Genomic DNA, 16,161 nt, shown 5'->3' on the forward strand with positions numbered 1-16,161 from the left:
ACAAAAGAGGATGGACACATAAGGGAGGGCACCAGCCACATGACACTCCTCCTGCTGCCATGTGGCCCCATCCTTAGATTGGGGCAGGGCCATGGCAACGCCCCTTCTACCTCAGGCCCCACCTCTTCCTGCCTCTCCTTCATCCCTGCCCTACGCCTACTCCGTTCCCACCCCTCCTCTTCCAGTTTGGAGGGCTAGCAGAGAACTGGATCAGCAGCAGAGGTTGGGCTCCCCTGCACTCACCAGTGGCAGAAGAGGAAGTGGAGCAATGCGGCCTTCATTTACTCTGCTCCTGCCCGGCTCCTAGCTGTGTCATTTTACTTCCTTCTGCCAATGAGTACAGTGGACAGTCCTCTTCCACAGCATTGCTCCACTTCCCCTTGCCAATACTGGTGAGTGGGGGAGGGGGCAATCTCTGTTGAAGGCTCCAGATTCCCTCTAGTCCCCCAATTGTTCAGAGGCTCTGGCCCCTTACCTCTCATACCCATGGCTTTTGAGGGTCATGTGACCCCTTGCTCTCCCCCCCCCCCCACTCATCACCCCTAGTCTGATCCAGCATTGCTGCTCTTATGTCAGACCTGTCACTCAGTAGTGCTGGTACTATGTCACAATATGTGTTACTTGTCTTCCAAGGAGTTACTAATGCTTGAAATCCAGTGGATGTGCTCCAGTGGATGTTCTCAAACTTCCCCTCAGAGTACTCCCAGAGATATTCTGAGAATTGTCCATTACTCAGTATTCAGACATCTGTCCACTCTAGTCTTCATTCTCTGCAGAGTATAAGGAGATTTAAGGCTCTGGGGCAGAGGCAGCCAGCAACTGGCACTCTAGGTGAACCATGCAATCAGTGCCCCCACCTCCAAAACCCTCAACGATATTGCACCACCATTTGGCGCCCCATTTAACTTGGTGCCCTAGGCGACCGCCTAGTTCACCCATATGGATGGGCCACCCCTGCTTTGGGGATAATATTGAAGCATGTAGCAGTGCCCAGTTATCCTCCCAAAACTTGAGTTACTCCACAAGCAGAGCTGCCATGTATTTCTTCTCCAACTGCAAGTGACGTGCCCTGAGATATAGTTTGCACTAGTGCTAGTTAACTTTGACAGTCATTAGGTCCCACTCCTGGCTACTTTTTGGGTAGCGTTGACTCGCTAAAGCCACCAACTTCACCAGTGTCTGGATTGATGAAAGTTGGCATAGGCTCTGGGGTAAATCTAACCCCTATATCTTATCTAAGGAAAATTTCTTTATATATAGCTTCCAGTAACCTCCTCTGGTTAACAGGGAATAACTCTAGACACAGCCTGGCTATAGGATACAATTGCTCCAGACAAGGGCTTGCATTTTGTTATGCTTCCCCTACTGAGATGTGTGGTTTAAAGACTATTCTCAGGCATGCACATGTGTCTTTTAACACTGGAGTGTGCCTGTCTGCTAGTGGTCTGTTGGCTAGGTCAGCTGATTTTTTAATCCACAAGGAAAGTGTCAATGTATTTGCAACATTTTTAAGATGTGCAAGAGGGTAGAAGTTGATAAATGATTCTTCTGCTCACTCACATGCTAATTTTAGATTTGTGGTGTTTACAAACTGCTGTTGAAACATCCCCAATGCCTGAAGAAAAATTATCATAGAGAAAGCGAGAACTTACATGGAATATGTGCGGGAATTTAACAAAGAGAGTCAAGACCTCATTCAGATGGTTCCTGTCTAGGGACTAGGTTATAGGATCTGGGGAGATGAGCGAGTCTGTCATTTGTAACATCTGTGACCATTACAGAGGCGGGTAACTTACATCTCTACTGTTAAGAGCATCAGATGGGCTTCCAGACCTCAACACTGTGGCTACGTCTAGATTGCAAGCCTCTTTCGAAAGAGTCTTTTTTGAAAGATACTTTCGAAAAAGCCTCTTTTGAAAAAGAGCATCTAGACTATAACCAGTATTTTTTAAAAAGCAAGCTGCTTTTTTGAAAGAAAGCAGCCAGGCAGTCTGGATGCTCTCTTTCCAAAAAAATGTAGTTTTTATTTCATAACACCTTTTTTCGAAAGAGCACTTTTGAAAAAAGGTATTCTTCCTCGTAAAACAAGGTTTTCCACGGTCAAAAAAACTGCCATGTTCTTTTTATTTACTTTTGAAAGAACGTGGCAGCAGTCTAGACGCAGGGAAAGTTTTTTCGAAAAAAGGCCACTTTTTTTCAAAAAAACCCTGTAGTCTAGATACACCCCATGATAGTAGCAACAACCTTTTTTGTATGAGCTGGATATCATTTCGACATGACCCTTAGAGCCAGGGGGACAGCAATTAAAGCAAAGTGTTCTGCTTAGACTGCAAACTCTTTCTTAATGGATTCAGATCTAAACAGCTTCTGGCTTCATGAAATGGCTGTGCACACCACGCAGGGGTCCTTAATGTTCACTTGCTCTTCTCTTCCTGGTATTTTGAGTTCTGCGAAGTGGTCATGGACACAGCTGACTTGATGGTCAGTTTCCTGACACTCATGAGTGCTGTGTACTCCCATGCTGATCCGGTCACTTGCTAAATTCAGGAAACTGGCTATGTGGGCAGAAATGAAAGCTGTGTCATCACTCACATGGTGCCACAATCCCTGATTTGATGCTGCTTACCAAAGGGTGGGAGGAAGGAAAGCTATTGATCTTACCAAAGGAGGAAGATCATGATGCTAAAGAGAGATTAGTCAGGCAATGAAGCACTAGTAAAATGTGCCACTGTCGCTGCTCCTGCCATATGGGTGGCATCAGCTGCAAAATAAATAGAGCAACACAAAGCCAAATGATGGCTTTAGAAGGAAAGGAGCATTAAAGCCCAAAGGCTTGATGACTGCCACATGCCTATGTTCACTGGAACTGCTGTGGAATGAAGTGAAGATGTTAGACAAGACCATATGACTGAGCCATTTGAAACCCAACCTCCCCAGCTATGGTCACATGCACATATGCCGATTGTCACTCAGCTGCCCCCTTTGTGATCTCAGCTGTCCATCAAATACACATTGCTGGGCTTGATGCGTGCACCATCGGAGGCAATTTGGAGACGGCTGAATCCACTGGCTTTTTTTAAAATGGAATTTGATCCAGATGTGAGCTGTTCTGTATTTGTAGCTATTTCCTGGTTCCATGCACTGGCGACAATCAGCAGGAAAAGACAAAGACTACAAAAGGAGGCATCATGATCTAGCAGACAAAGCTCTGTGTTGGGGGCTATTTCTAGCTCTGTTCCTGATCAGCTGGATGACCCTAGCAACTCTCTGTGCCTGTTTTCTGCCACACCCTTCATCCATTGTATCTTTTTAGGTTAATCCTCTTTAAAGCAAGGAATGTCCTTACTGTGCGTTTGTTTGCCACCGAGCACAATAGAGCTTTGCTCATCTTCAGGGCCTCCACACACATGCTACTGAAATACAAATGAGGATAAATCAGCCTGCATTAGCTGGGCAGTGTGGCCCAGTGGCCTGATAGCAGAGCTCATAGGTCCCACTCCTTATTCTGACAGTTATTAATTTTGTGACATTGGGCCCAAATATGTAATACTGCTCATGATTTTTGAGTGGCTGATTGGAGACACAGCCTGATTTTCAGAAGTTCAGAAAGCCACAGCTCTTGCTGATTTCAACTGCACCGACCGAAAAACCCTTCCATGATTGGACAAGCAGCTCCACTTCGGTGGCCAAGCTACAGAACTGCAGTTGCGCCACTGGAACACATGCAGCCAAGTTGTTAGGCTCCTCAGTCCCATGGGTGGCTCTGAAAATTTCATCTTTTGGCTTGACGGCCAAATGCTACAAACTTGAGTGCTTCAAAGAGAGGCACCTACATCAAATAAATTTGAGTGTCATGGTTCTGAGCACCTGTGAACATCAAGCCACTTTTATTTAAAAACCCAAATACAGATTGGGACATGACCAAGGTCACACAGCAAGTCAACAATAAAATCAGAAATCAGACCCAGGAAACCTAATGCTCTCCTCCCCAACTCACACCACTAGGCAATAATGTTAAAGGATTCCCAGTAATGCATGCTGCTACAGCCACTGCATATTACTAGCCACGATATCTGTAGGGTTGTGTAAGCTGCATCATTTCAATATTTTAGTTCCACCTTTGTTTTGTTAACTGATCCTTTATTCCTTGTAGTGAAAAATAATAATAATAAATATAATAGATAATCATTTCCCCTTTATTCTGAGGTTCTTCCATATTCTCGAGCTCCTTTCTCAATACCTGAACTCCTTTAGGTTTGCTTTCTGCTGGCAGTAGCCATGCAGGGTTGCTTTTTCATCGTTTCATCATCAGCTCCACGGTCATCTAAAAAAACCCTAGCAAACAGTAGCAACCAAAACCGTCAATTTAAAGCAAAAATTTCCTTTAAAGAGAAGCCCTTTTCTTGAAACAGTTTATTGCTTTTCTAATTGATATTTTTCTGGGAAGAGAATGAGCTCACTGTTCTTAAGATATTAAACCCTTTAAAGATGCTTTAACTAACAAAGCAAAGATTAGAGAGCCCATATCAGATGTTTTTCCTATCAAAGCCTTTTCTTTTCTATTTTTTTTTTAAACATGGATATTTTGAGTCTCCAATGGGCTGGGCTTCATTAAAGCTGTTAACATCCTAGCACTGATGTCTCTTTGCCCAGCTCACAGTTTGGGTGGCCTGAACTAAAATCTCCCAGAGGGCTCATTACAGGTGGTAGGCAGACAGGCCTGGAGCCTAGGCCATACCACATATCCCTGAGAGAAATGTGTTTCCCTGGCCAAAAAAGCACAATATTATATTCTTAAAACATTCCAGTCCTGTCTGGGTGTTCTCTGCATGCATTCCTGTACGTGGGATTATTATTGTAGAGAATTTATAAAGTCATTCATTTCTCTGGAAGTGTATGACATGGGTTTTGGTTGAATGGGCCTAGTGCAAACTCAGAGCCATGTGGTCCTATAAAAACACAACAGTAAATAAATCAGCAGGGAGAATTTACACTTCACCCTTCTGATTGTTTTTACTCGCGGCGGCTCAGCCCAGAGCCAGAGTGTAAAATAAATACCTGTAGCACAGAAAATGCAGCATCATAATCTAGCCTGTTTGCCGTTGAGGATAAAGAAACAGATATGTATGGGTCAAATAGGCTTGTGAAGAGCTTGGATTTTTCCCTCCCTCTTCACTTTTCTGTAACACATCTGAGTTTTATTATGGCATTGTCATTCCTAATGCTCCCGTCACTGACAGTTGCATCAGGACTTCATGTTTTTAAGCACTTGATTTTTTTCCCCTGGGGGGTTATTTTTATCACAGCTATTGAAAAGAAAAATCTTCTCCAGCCTGAAACTTGCTAAATGAAGTGTCAAGAACGAGTTGTTCTTCTCATCTTTGAGGAACATGTGGGAAAGACAGGGTGGCCTGGTGCAGTGGCTCTCAACCTTTCCAGATTATTGGACCCCTTTCAGGAGTCTTGCGTACCCCCAAGTTTCATCTCACTTAACAAATTAGTTGCTTATAAAATCAGACATAAAAATAGAGAAATGGCGCAGCACACTGTTTCTGAAAAATTGCTTACTTTCTAATTTTTTTACCATATAAGTATAAAATAAATTGATTGGAATATAAATATTGTACTTACATTTCAGTGCACAGCAGGTAGAGCAGTCAGTATAATATAAACCAGCCATTGTCTGTATGAAATTTTAGTTTGTACTGACTTTGCTAGTGCATTTTGTATAACCAGTTAAATATCTAGTTGAGTTGATGCGCCCTCTAGTACACCTCTGCATAACCCTTGGGATACGTGTGCCTCAGGCTCAGAATCACTAGCAGACTGGGCACAGCTGGGAGCCCTTGGGTCTATACCCATCTCTGCACTAAACATAAAGGAAGCATATCATTTACATATCCCTCATTTGTAAAATGGCATTAATGATACTAACTTGGCATTGTAAAGTGAGATCGGGGGAGGAGGGGAGCTAAGCATTATTGAGGAATGGTTTGATAAGGCCTCCATTTAAAAATGAAAAAACAAACAGCAGTCCTTCCCTTCTGTTCTAGCAGTACGTTCCTGTGACTGAGTTCGTGGGAATTTCTATGGTGTTTGTCACTGCAGCATCTGGGAATGTCACCTGGCTGCAGTTTCACTCTTTTAAGATGCCAAAGCTGAAATAATCTTTAGGGCTACTGAATTTTGGGGGTGGGAGGAAACTAAAGATTAAAAATCTCTGAAACGTTAGATTTTAAATGGTGTGAAAACTTCTTATACTGAAATCAACTTTTTCAGCAGGACAGTGCAATACCACAGCCATTATAGAATCACAGACTGTAGGGCTGGAAAAGCTTGAGAAGACATCAAATCTAGTCCCCTGCAGACAGGCAGGACCAGGTTAACCTTGCTCATCCCTGACAGGTGTTTGTACAACTCGTTCTTAAAAACCTCAAAAGAAAGGGATTCCACAGCCTCCCTGGGAACATAACTACTTCCCAGACCATAACTATCCTTAGGTAGAAAGTTTTTCCTAATAGCTTACCTAAATCTCCCTTACTGCAGATTAAGCAAATTATTTCTTGCCCTAGCTTCAGTGGACATGGAGAGCAATAGATCACTGAAATCTTTATAATAGCTCTTAATGTACTTAAAGACTATTTTCAGATTTTCTTTTCCCAAGTTTAAATATACACAGATTTTTTAAAACATTTGTTCATTGCTCAGCTTATCTAAACCTTTGATCATGTCGGTTACCCTCCTCTGGACTCTCTCCAGTTTAACCACTTCTACCCTAAAGTGTGGCACCCAGAATTTGGATACAGTACTTCAACTAGGCTTCCTAAATGCCAAGTGAGACAATTACTTCCTATGACATTTCTGTCTATACACCCAGAATATTAGCCATTTTTGTAATTACATCATGCTGTTGAAAATTTGTGATCACTGTAACCCCCTCATGTTTTTCAGCAGTAGGATCACCTAGCCAGTTATTCCCCATTTTGTAGTCATGTGTTTGATTTTTCCTTCCTAAGTGAAGTACTTTGCATTTGTCTTTATTGAATTTCATCTCACTGATTTCGCACCAATTCTCTGATTCATCAAGTCCTTTTGAATTCCAATTCTGTCCTCCAAAGTGCTCACAATTCCTTCCAGATTGGTCAGCCACAAATTTTATAAGCATCCTCCCCAACCCATTATCCAAGTCAGGAATAAAAATATTGAGTAGTACTATACCAGGACTGACCACTGTGAAACCCATTAGCTATACCTTTTTAACCAAACAGTGAACCATTGACTCTTTGAGTACAGTCTTTCAACCATTGTGAACTCACCTTATAGTCATTTTATCTAGGCCAGGTTTTCCTAGTTTGTTTATGAGAATGTCATGTGTGACTGTGTCAAAAGCCTTACTAAGATCGAGATATATCACATCTACGGCTTCCCCCCACCAATCCACTAGGCCAATAACCCCCTCAAAAAAGGATCACAAAAGAACAGTTAAATGAATAGGCTAGCATGGTGAATGCCCACTTCATAATGAGACTTAAAACTGCAGGCAAAGGAAGCAGTGGTAGCTGCTTTGAAATTAGGATTGCCACTGAGTTTCTATTAGAAAACTAGTTTTGAACACCAGTATAAACCCTCAAAATATCATAGCCTCAAAATTGCATTAGATCTGGGCCCAAGGTAGATTTTTTCCTAAAATATTTAGTGACTCAGAATTTGTTGTGATTTATAGACTTCTAAAAATAGAAGAGTTCAACTCACTTCCAAAAATATAATTTTTATGGCCACTTTGTGTAACAAAACCCCCAGAAAGAGATAAAAACCTCCTTTATTGGACTCCTGCAGATGTGTGTCCAAGACACACATCGTAGGGCAATAAAACAAGCCAGCAGCTACCCTTCTACTGCTGGGGCTTTCACTGTATCTGAGGTTATTCCAAATGCATTTTGTGGCACCAAACCAAACTGTATTTTATTGTTTTTTTTTTTAAAAAGCCTTTGGATTGTTTAGCTTACAAGAGCTTCGTACACCTTCTGAACAAGTGCCCAGCCAGACTTGCTCAGGAGTCATTAGGATCTCACTAGACATTAAACTGTGGTCTAAGAAGAATTTGCAGATGCAACTGGTATTGTCGGCTAGGCCTATATTCACCTACCTCCACACACACACAAAAAGCACAAGTAAATGGCAGTTGGGGGACAGACTCCATCTGCCACAGCCAAGGTATGGCAGTGCAGTCCTGGCCTTTTGCAGCCATGGTCACAGCCTGGGGCCTGGATTAGCATGGGATGTCTCCCTATACTGCCACTGAGGGAGTCTGGGCCAATGAATCCATGCAAATAATGCTGCATTTGTCCCTCCCTGAGTACAACCTGGGTTCTCTGTTCTAAAGGGCATGGTATACTCTGTGTTCTGTTTCCTCCAGGGACTGTGGAAATGGACACCGTTAACAGGACTGCCCTATTGATTATTTGTGTGGTTTGTATTTTCATAACAAAACAAAATCAAACATAGCTGAACGATGACATGACTGTGATAGGAGGCTCCTTGCCATTGTCTGTCAGCTGGACCATCACACCTACTCTCTCCCTGAGCGGATGCTAAGTTCCAAATAGTGTCCGGCTCAATTTCCAGACCAATTCTGACCTGGCTGTTGTTTTTGCAAGGGAAATCAGGCAGAAGGACAGGGGCTCACCTCTATTCCAGTGAGTCAAATGCATGACCACACATTGCACTCACAAAAGAGGAATCTCCACCTCCCTTTTGACAGCCTGGCCCTTCATATCTCTCTCAAGCTGTACAAGATATGGAGATCTGAAGCTAAGTATTTGGGCGCAATCCTGAAGTCTTTACATTGGCCAGACTTCTGCGCTCTTCACAAAGAGATCTCTCCTAGTAGGGAATGAGCACAAAATGCAGGAGTTGGCCCAGGATCAATCAAATAAGGGCACTTCTGAAGCTATAGCCAACCTCTCTGATGTCCTTTCAAGTGGTATATTCCATAGCTCTGGGAAACCTTCCCCAGTTCCTCCTTCACGGCGCACACATTTTGTGGCAGCAACAGGATTTTGTGCGGGAAATGGGCCCTCCTTGCTCATTTGATCTCTATTTTGATTGCTAAGGAGCTGGGTTGGGAAGCAGCACACAGTGCCAGTCTCTTGGGAAAGGTATTTCTTGCATTTTTGTTAAAGCATATTTTACAGACAGATGTCAATTGACAGTTTAGCTCAGAGGAGAGAAGAGAATGCCGGATCTCCTCCATCGTCACAGTGCTGTGTCTTTGGGTAATAACTTGTTTATTTAACAAGCTCCCTTATTAAACTAGACCTTGGATTTCCAGTGGAAACTAAGCAGCCACGTGTATGCTTTGATCTTGTTTAAAGACAGAATTAGTCAAGAGGTTTTGCACTTACCAAGGATATGGGGTTAGGGGAGGAGAATTTTAAAAACTTTTGGGGCATGTAGGGCATTGCTCCAATTCATTATAAACTCCTATTTTGTCTAATTTGCAAAATTGGACAGCCTGAGTTTGTAGCATGTGTCAGGAATCCATTGGAGAGCCCATCTATTTCAGGCAAAGGCACCAGTCTTCACTGTGCTTCAGTTTCCACCTCGCAGAAGGCCTGAGATTCAGCCATATGAAACATCCCTGTTAAATTTTGCTGGGTGGTCAGTAAGGGTTTGATCCTGAAAGTGCTGAACACTGGCCCTGGAGCAGCAAAACACTGAATGCACTTATATAGTCCATGAACTTTATTTATGCACTCAACCATATATGCTTTGCTAGACTGGGGCCAAAATGCTCAACACCTTACAGCATCGAACCATAAATAAAAGTCAGAGCCCTATGCACACTTATAAAGCTGCTCTTTTGTATCTATTGTAAATACTAATTAACACTTACATGACAATGCCTGTCATCTCAAAGTGTCCGAAGTACTTTACAAAACAGTTACAGGAATTCTTTCACTCACCACTGAAAGGCAGCTACTTCTGAAGTGGAACACAGATACTGTTTGGTAGCCTACAGTAACATTTCACAGCAGTTTCAGACAACAAGAAAAGAACATCTTTCCCACTTAACACTGTCAGGACAATTTCAGCAGGTGAAATGTAATTACCCAGATGTGAAGTTGGCCTATGGATTGGGTCAAGCTCTCCCGTTTTTTAAACAATTGCCATTGGATTATTAATAATAACAATAATCAATAATAAATTCTGATTGTGTCATCATGCCAGTTACTTTATAGGGTTGCTGTGAAACCTCAGTCATGAATGTAGAGTGTTTGGTTCCCTTTGGAAGGAATTTGTTAGATCACTCCTGCAAATGAATGTTAGTTTTACTAATATTCATCATCATGGACAGCGAGAAAGCACATTCCTTTTTAAGGTATCAAAGCTCTTTCCACACATCCATGAATGAAGTTTCATCCCCACAACCCAGGTTACATATATATGTGTGTGTGTGTGTGTGTGTGTGTGTGTGTGTGTGTGTGTGTGTGTGTGTGAGAGAGAGAGAGAGAGAGAGAGAGAGAGAGAGAGAGAGAGAGAGAGAAAACTGATAGAAATGTAGCCGTGTTAGCCTGGTGTAGCTGAAACAAAAACCAGGACTATGTAACACTTTAAAGACTAACAAGATGGTTTATTAGGTGATGAGCTTTTGTGGGCCAGACCCAATTCCTCAGATCAAATAGTGGAAGAAAATTGTCACAACCATCTGCCCAAAGTAATTCTGGAAATCTCTGTGAGAGAAAGGAGTAGCATCCTGACACTCGTTGGCCATTGGTCCATTGCAATTTAATCCGCAAAATTATGCTCTACCCTAAACCCATTTAGCTTGTATGATACACGGAGGTCTAAGCTCAGGGTAATACATCAGGAGTCAGCAGTTTCCTTTCTCCCTCCCTCCCTCTCAGCAGGCCTTTGAAGCAAAGCACCTCCCTAACCTGAGAAATGTCAAGAACAAAGCCATTAGGTCATAGGTGTGTTTGCCATAGCAGTTGAGCATGTGTGCAATTTCTTACAAGCTACCACCCAGGTAGAGGATGGGTTGGGTTGGAATGAGATAGTTGATCTCCATCCCTTCTTTTTCATACCAGGATGAAAAAGCCCTGAGACTAGCCCATAACATGATATGACTTTAGAGTATGGAGGTTGTTTTTATAAAGTCTTCCAGAGCGTGCTGTAAACAGAGCATTGATTTACCATGAGCAGTTCCACCACTAGATAAAAGCACACGTGTGTCTGTGAAAGACACAGAGATCTGAGGAGGGAGAAGGGAGGGTTTGTGCATTATAGAAAAGGATAGAAAATAAGGGGCTATTAAATATGAATAGGACCATGCATTCTTCAGACAGTCAAAGCACTTGAGATTAAGGATCAGTAATACAAATATGCTGCAGGGACTGCACTGATAATTGAATAAAAGGGAGGGACCCCAATAAGTATTTGTTTACAAGAGGACTTCCAGAAATAGGCTTAATTTTGCACCTTTTCTATCAAAGCTAGAGAGGAAACCAAAGAGGGGTGGTTGGGTGTAATCATTAGGAGAAAGGGGCCAAGCTGTGCTGTAACATGCCTTGTTCAGACCATGAATTTTATCTTCTGCAGCTGTATCTCCATTTTCAGGGTGGCTTGAGATTTAACTCCATAATTTAAATTCACTAAAAACTTATCTCTTGGCAGACTTGAAAAACTGAGGGTTGATTCAAGGTTACTAAATGAATTCAGGCAAAATTTCCTAGTGCCTGATTTTGCCTCATTGATGTCATGATTTCAGGAGGATTATCCTGGATCAATGTAAATAAATGAGGCAGAATTTGGCCCTGTAAAATTTCCGAAGTAGGGTTTCCTTTTACCATTGCTCATGTAAACAGGGCCAGACTAAGGGGTGGACGAGCTGGGCAGCTGCCTAGGGCACCAACCGATGGGGGGTGCCTGATGGCAGCTATAAGGGGCTCATGGCGTAACTTATAGCTGTCATCAGGCGCCATGCACTTGGCTCCCGCAGCGCCGCCCCCCCCCATCTCCGCAGCACCAGTAAGCAGTGCCCTTCCCCCCACGGCCTTAGGGCCCTGCATGGCTAGACGCTACACACCAGCAGCGCTGGCTGGGCCGGCATGCGCAGTGCATGCGCTGTGCGCCCCAGGGGCAGGCTCCAGGCTGCGCGCCAGCAGCTGGACCAGGCAGCGCATGTGCCGTGCGCACTGAAGGTAAGCCTGCGCATGCGCCGTGTGCCCTGGGGGCGGGCCTGTGCTTCCTGGGGGGCAGACCCCTACCCCAGGGGCAGGCCCACGCATGCACTGTGTGCCCAGGGGCGGCGCTGGGCGCCTGGGCCCAGGGTTGCCAAAATGGCTCGGGCCGGTCCTGCATGTATACAAGAGGATATAGTACAGGACCTTTTTGTTATGCATGGAAATAGTGTTTGAGTTTAGATTCCTCCTAGCTCAGGGGTGAAGAATCCTTTTAGGGTCAAGGGGCTATTGACCCATAGAAAAATGAGTCAGGGGCCGCACACAAGTGAAAAGAAAACCAAACCAAACAACAAACAAAAAACCAAAAAACCCTCACTTACTTGGTCTCTGGCTGAGAAAGAGAAAGACACTTCCCACATTCCCCTCACACACCAGAGGCTAGGGAGGCTAGAAGATTTTGTGTGTTCCTGCTTCGTGCGTAATGGCAGGGTAGGGACTGGAGCACCAGAATGGGCTTCCCATTGTATGAGGGGCTGAGCCTCAAGTCTGGATCCAGGCAAGCCAGGGGCCACATTTGGCCCCTGGGCCTTAGATTCTCAACTCTGTCATAGATTTTCAAAAAAATAGAGACAGATACTGTACATAAAAATATTCCTGTCAAAACCACCATGCCAAATTGTTCCTGAAGTTACAGCGGTGACCAGTACAGCCCCCACTTTCCTTTGCAGGAAGAGATTGTGAAATGCCAAGAAAAGGAAATTAACTTTGCAGAGTTCATTTAACAAAATGCTTAAGCACCTGCTTAACTCCCATTAGCTTTGATTGATGAGGAAAACCAATGGGAGTAGGGCCCCAGATGCATCCGAGCCTTTGATAGATTCCCCCTAAATTGCTGAGCATCACTATTTCTTCATAGGCTTTTTTCAGACTGATGATTCAGTGTTTTAAAGGGCTGCACTTTATCTGTGGTTCTTCCATCAGTTTATAGCCATTGGCCCCCCTATCCCTCCTTTGGCTTTTGTGTACCATGGGGGTGATTTTGACCCTTTGAAGTCACCCACTGACTTCAGTGGGGCCAGGATGTCACCCTGAGTCATTAAATAATAGTGCACAAACAGGCCTGGTGTTTCTATTCATGCTCCCAAATCCAAACAGTGCAAGGGAAGCTTTGCAGCAAACCGCTGCCGACTTGGAGATTGTGCTAGGAGCATTTGCTAGCCTGGTCTGCACTGTCTGAACTCAGTGCGAGAGCTGAAGTGCCAAAATACACAGGGACTATGATGTAATGTGTCGAGGCTGGCTCAGCCCTGGGATGAGGTGCCAGAATAGCAGAGAATGGAGAAGCAGAAGCTGTCTGTGATTAGGTTTCCTCAGCCAACTGGAGCTGGAAAAGGTTCTTGGTGTAGAACTCATTGCCCAGATATCAGTGCTCTGTGCTGCTGCGCAGGAAAGCTGGGCTTGATTGCTCTTCTCTGGAATCCCAGGGCCTGGAAGGCAATTTGTTCAGTCTCTGGTTAGAGTGAGGAGCTCCTACTCTGCTCTGCTCCCAGAGCTTTGGACAAGGAAGGAGCAACATTGAGTACCTAGTGGCCCTGGCTCTACCCAGCTAATGGCTATAACTCCAGGCATGGCTTTGAGGCAACGGGGGGTGGGAGTGCGGTAAAATGATGTAAGAGCAAAGATGCAGCCTGATCTGTGAACAAGGAGGGAAATGCATGATACAAAATGATGGGAGACATGAAACTACTTGGACTTGCAAAGAGGTTCAATGTCTGTGTTCAAATGACATAGCCATAAGAGGCAACTGCACTCCCTAAGGCTAGAGCAAGGCAAGGACAAATATCTTTAAATACATTGTTCTGTGTTTGTACAGCATCTAGCACAATGAGGTCTTGATTCATGACTGGGACTCCTAGGTGCTACAACACTAATACAAATAAATAATAATATAATAATCCATATACATATATATGCTAGTGAGCAAATTCTGCATTCAGTTATCTACAAGTAACCCAATATAGCCAGTCCCCGAGTTGCAAATGGTCAACTTACGACCATTCACGGTTATGACCAAAGCTGTCGTAAATGGCGGACCCCGAGTTACGAACGCAATCCACCCTTATGAACAGCGCAGTTGTGTGTACCTTTATGGGGTCCAACTTACAAACGAACCGAGTTACAACTAATTGCTTGATCCGTAACCAGTTCGTAAGTCGGAAAGAGGCTGTAAAGTCAATGGGCAACCAAAGGCAGAATGCATCCCTGCATTAGAACTTGCTGAAAAAACAGATAAAATTGTTGAAAAAATTATCATGAAAATTCAAAAATGTTTAGCTCCCAAAAAGTGATTGAAATTACTCGACCAGTTATGCAGCAGCTCCAAGCAGAGGTAAAATTTTCACAAAAAGCTTTTGTCTGAAATGTTGAGAATTGTTTTGTTTACATTTGAAGTTTTTATTACAAAAATGCAGAATTTATGAATTTTGCTTTCTTTTAAAAATATACTTTTGTCAGTGTTTTCCTCCAACTGGGGCTTTTCCTCATGCCATTCACAGAAAAGCTACTGGGATATTCACTGTGCAGTCTAGCAGAATTGAATTGACTTATTCATCTCTAGCGCTGATAAGGGCAGGGGAGGCAGTAGTGCAAAGGGAACTGTTGCCCCCCAACTCCTGGCCATTCTTCCACTACTGTGGTAGCGGTGGTCGCCAGAGCCCTGGGCCCTTTAAATCACTGCCAGAGCGCTGTGTTTCATGCTCCATGAAGATCTGAGTGGTGCTCAGCACTGTAGTGCCAGAGGTGCTACGAGTGGGCTGCCTGGCCCCTCCTCTTCTGCCCAAGGCCCTGCCTTTTTCAGGGTTGTGGAGACGAGTCTCCAAATACACCTTGCCCAAGGACCTGCGGAAGCTGTCGTCCCCCGAGTGCAGCCACAAATGAAATTTTTGGATGTGGACCATCCCGTGCTCACCATAACAGACAGGACCATCTTTACCCATACACAGAATATGCACCATTAGGTCTTAATGTCCACCCACCCACCTCTTCCTATCCCTATTGTATGGATCTCCTTTCCCTGCAGGGGATCTAGTTCAGTGGTTTTCAAACTAAGTGTCATGACCCAGAATATGGGTCGCCTGGCTGTAGGGTGACCAGGTGACCAGTAGGGGTACTGTAGCAGGCCTCCTCCCTGTCTTGGCTCTGCAGACCCCACTGTGCCCCAGAAGCGGCCAGCAACTGGTCCATCTCCTAGGCAAGGCTAGATGGGGTTCCCTGTACTGCCTCCACTCTGGGTATCCTCTCTGGAGACCAGTGTCTCTGGGAGAAAGCATCATGCACAGCCACTTGTGTACCTCTGCCTATGAACCAGACCTGCTGCTGGCCACATCTGGAGTGCAGTGCAGTCTGCGGTACCAGGACAGATCGGAAGCCTGCCTTAGCACCCCTGCTGCACTTCTAATTGGGAGCAAGCAGAGGAAAACTCATGCCCAAAGATTGAGCACCAACCTCCTGCCCCAGCCCAGAGCTTCCTCTCACACCCTGGACCCCTCTGCCCTTCCCCCCAGCCTGGAACGCCCTATTATACTCCAAAACCCTCATCCTACCCCACTTCAGAGCCTGCACACACAGATGGAGCCCTCTCTTCCCCCCCCCCCCCCCTCCACACCAACCCCATCCTGGTCTCACCCCGAAGCCCTCACTCTAGTCAAAAGACTTAATTATGTTGGGTCACAGGCATCAACAATTTTCTTCATCTGGGTTGCCAAGAAAAAAGTTTGAAAACCACTGAGCTAGTTAACTTAAAAGTGAAAAAGTTGCCAGAGCTAATAGCAGAACCTGTGAAAGAGCCATTCAAGTGGTAATGAAACCGTTTAGCAGACATTTGCCAACCCCTGTCAGTTTTTGAATTTACTGTTGTTAGTCATCAGGGGGCCTTCGTTTAAAATTTGTTTTAGAACTATTTCATTAGTGCATTGCT

Source organism: Pelodiscus sinensis, chromosome Z, assembly GCF_052426305.1.
Source record: "Pelodiscus sinensis isolate ZL-2025 chromosome Z, ASM5242630v1, whole genome shotgun sequence".
Classification (NCBI taxonomy): Eukaryota; Metazoa; Chordata; order Testudines; family Trionychidae; genus Pelodiscus; species Pelodiscus sinensis.